The following is a 3,658-nucleotide window of genomic DNA, read 5'->3' on the forward strand; positions in this document are numbered from 1 at the left end:
GTGGCACTGCGTACGTGGAGAGCTGATGCAGCAAGATGACGCAACAAAAAGAGACACAGATTCCCGGTGCCACTGACAAGAATAGAAGCAGACACAGAAGAACACACAGCGAATGGACCAGAGAGCAGACAACTTGGGGGGAGAGAAATAAATAAAAAATAAATCTTTAAAAAAAAAAGAATCAAATGTATACATATCAGCAAAAAAAATCACAAGGTATACTTAGAAAAGGAAGATATGACTCAGGCAAAGGAACACATTAAAGCTCCAGGCAAGACACAGGACTTGAAATAGATAATCAATGATGTTCATACAATTCTCTTAAATCAAGTCATAGAGTTGAAGGACAACATGGCTAAAGAGATAAAAGACATTAAGAAGACACCGGGATGTATTCACCAAATGCAATGAATGTCTCATGATGATGGAGGAAAATGTTGCTATGGGGGGAGTAGTGGGGTGAGGGAGCTAGGGGGCATATGGGGACCTCATATTTTTTTAATGTAATATTAAAAAAATGAATAAAGAAAGAAAAAAAAAAAGATACTAGGAGCTGACGTAGGCCCCTTGTCAAGCCGGCCCTCCCTGCGGAGGGTCTCGGCGCCATGCACTTGCATTCCTGGACTCCTCACTGTTGCTTCAGATTCTTTTAGGCCTGCGCATTTGTTGTCCCAGCACTCTTCAAGGTCAGAAAAAGAGAAGGAACTTGCCCAGAATCCTTGCAGGACAGGACAAGGAGGGGAAAATCTCAACATAGAAAAACTCTACAATGAAAATGAAATAAAACCTGAAGAGCCAGGAAAGATGGAAAACAAAGAACAGCCACAGGATGAGGGAAAGCCAGAAGTAGCTTGTACTTTGGAAGACAAGAAAATGTTAGAAAATGAGAGAAAGACAGAAAATAAGAAAAAGACAGAAGACAGGGAAATGCTAAAGGACAAAGAAAAGTCAGAAAACGCAAGAAACCCCAAAGGAGAAAGAAATCCTGGCAGCAAAACAAGGGTTACAGGAGAGCACCCAGCTGACAATGATGTACCCAGAAAAGCAAAAAGAAAAGCTAATAAAGGGCTGGCTGAGTGCCTTGAGGAATACAGGAAGCCATACAGAATATACATTTGAGCAATGAGGAGATGATAAGAGAATTTGATGAGATGGCTAGGGTGGAGGATGAGGTGAGAAAAACCAAGCAGAAACTGGGAGGGAGGGAGCTATGTGGGTGCAAAAAATTTTACAGAATCCTTTCCACCCAAGGGCCCCAAGGAAGCTCAGAGGTGGGTGTAGGGCTCCACAAAGGGGCTTTGAAGACATTCCTTAGGTGTAATGCCTTTGGGCTTCACTTATGGTTTGTCTGATTACAATATTGTAAGCTCTGCTTTCTTATTCCTTGCATTTCCCTGGCAGAAATTTGCTAGGCTCTGTGCTTTAACCTTATGTAGATACTTTCCTGGTAATGGGTGTCCTTCCCATTACCAGCAGCCTTTTATTTTAAAGATTTATTTTATTTATCCCCCCCACACCCGGGTTGTCTGTTCTCTGTGTCCATTTGCTGCATGTTCTTCTTTTTGTCCCCTTCTGTCAGGAATCTGTGTTTCTTTTTGTTGCGTCATCTTGTTGTGTCAGTGGAGTTGGCCCAGTGGTTAGGGTGTCCGCCTACCACATGGGAGGTCCGCAGTTCAAACCCTAGGCCTCCTTGTCCCATTTGGAGCTGGCCCATGTGCAGTGCTGATGCACGAAAGGAGTGCCCTGCCAAGCAGGGTATCCCCCGCATAGGGGAGCCCCACACACAAGGAATGCGCCCCATAAGGAGAGCTGCCCAGCGTGAAAGAAAGTGCAGCCTGCCCAGGAATGGTGCCACATACACGGAGAGCTGACCAGCAGCCTTTTGATCCAACTGCAATGGTTTGTATTTCAGGAGAGGATTTTCATCCATTGCATGGAAAAAATGTTAATGGTGCATTGTTAAATTAAAAAAAAAAATTAGTTTGCAGATCATATATCAGTATCAGTCCATTTTTATAAAACTACAAAGATTTATCTAGTAAACTAGACATAGGAAAAAATTTCTGAAAGCTGTGTCCACTAGAAGATTAACAGGGGATATCTGTGGGTAATTTTTTGTTTTGTTGTTCATCTGTCCAGTTTTTTCTTAAAGAAGACTACTTTTGTTATGAAGAAATAATAAAAGATAGAAAAAAGGAAGGGGAGTAGATGTGGCTCAAATGGTTGAGTGCTGTTCTGGCTTCCCGTATATGAGGTCCCAGGTTCAGTCTCCAGCCCCCACTGAGTACCTTCAAAAAAAAAAAAAAAAGGAAAACAATACATAACAAGCAATCAAAAGAAATGTTCATCAGTGAGCTTATGAAGGCAGTTAAAATTCTTATTGTTAGAACTTCAAATGATAGGTAAAATCCAATATTAACCCTGGGATCAAAGTTGTGGAACCAATCTGGCAGCTAATACAAGTCCATTGCTCTTGCAATAAAAAATAAAAAATAAAAAAGAAGACACTGGGAAAGCACAATGAAAAAATTGAAATCTTGAATAGAAGAATAACAGAGCTTAAGGGAATGAAATACGCAATAAGTGAGATTAAAAATACAATAGGGGAAGCAGATTTGGCTCAACTGATAGCGCATCCGCCTACCACATGGGAGGTCCAGGGTTCAAACCCAGGGCCTCCTGACCCGTGTGGTAAGCTGGCCCACGCACAGTGCTGATTCACGCAAGGAGTGCTGTGCCATGCAGGGGTGTCCCCACGTGCAAGGAGTGCACCCCTCAAGGAGAACTGCCCCACAAAGAAAAAGTGCAGCCTGCCCAGGAGTGGTGCCACACACATGGAGAGCTGAAGCAGCAAGATGACACAACAAAAAAGAGACACAGATTTCTGGTGCCGCTGACAAGAATACAAGCGGACACAGAAGAACACACAGTGAATGGAGACAGAAAGCAGACAACTGGGCATGGGGGAAGGGGAGAGACATAAATAAATCTTAAAAAAAAAATACAATAGAGCCATACAACAGCAGATTTGAAATCATGGAAGAAAGATTCAGTGATGTAGGGGAAAGAACAACTAAAATTGAAAAAAGAGAAGAAAAGAGAAAGAAAAGAATGGAAAATATTGAGCAGGGGCTCAGGGAGTGAATGACAGCATGAAGCACACCAACGTATATGTTATGAGAATTCAAGGAGAAGAGAAGGGAAAAGTGGCAGAATGAGTATTTGAGGAAATAATGGTCAAAAATTTCCCAACTCTCATGAAAGACATGAATATACTTATCCAGGAAGCATAGCATACTCCTATTAGAATAAACTGAAATAGACCTACCCCAAGACACATAACATGCAGAATGCCAAACGCCGGAGATAAAGTGAAAATTCTTAAAGCAGCAATGGAGAAGTGAAACATCACATACAAGAGACATCCAGTAAGACTTAGTGTGGGTTTCTCTTCAGAAATGAGAAGGCAGTGGAATGATGTAATTAAGGTACAAAAGGAAAAAAAGCCAACCAAGAATTCTTTACCTTGCAAAACATTCCTTTCAAATATGACAGTGAGTTTAAAATAGAAACAGATAAAAACTAACAGAGCTTATAAACAAGACTCCAGTTCTGCAGGAAACACTAAAGGGAGTTCTGTAGCTGAACAGAAAAGACA

General features: G+C 41.6%; 1 pseudogene; it reads left to right on the forward strand.

The window, feature by feature from the left end:
- The first annotated feature begins 351 nt into the window (after positions 1–351).
- LOC101413349 (transcription elongation factor A protein-like 4) lies at positions 352–1,336 on the forward strand (annotated as a pseudogene).
- The last annotated feature ends 2,322 nt before the right edge of the window (positions 1,337–3,658 follow it).

The sequence above is a fragment of the Dasypus novemcinctus genome, chromosome 24 (genome assembly GCF_030445035.2).
Source record: "Dasypus novemcinctus isolate mDasNov1 chromosome 24, mDasNov1.1.hap2, whole genome shotgun sequence".
NCBI classification, from domain to species: Eukaryota; Metazoa; Chordata; class Mammalia; order Cingulata; family Dasypodidae; genus Dasypus; species Dasypus novemcinctus.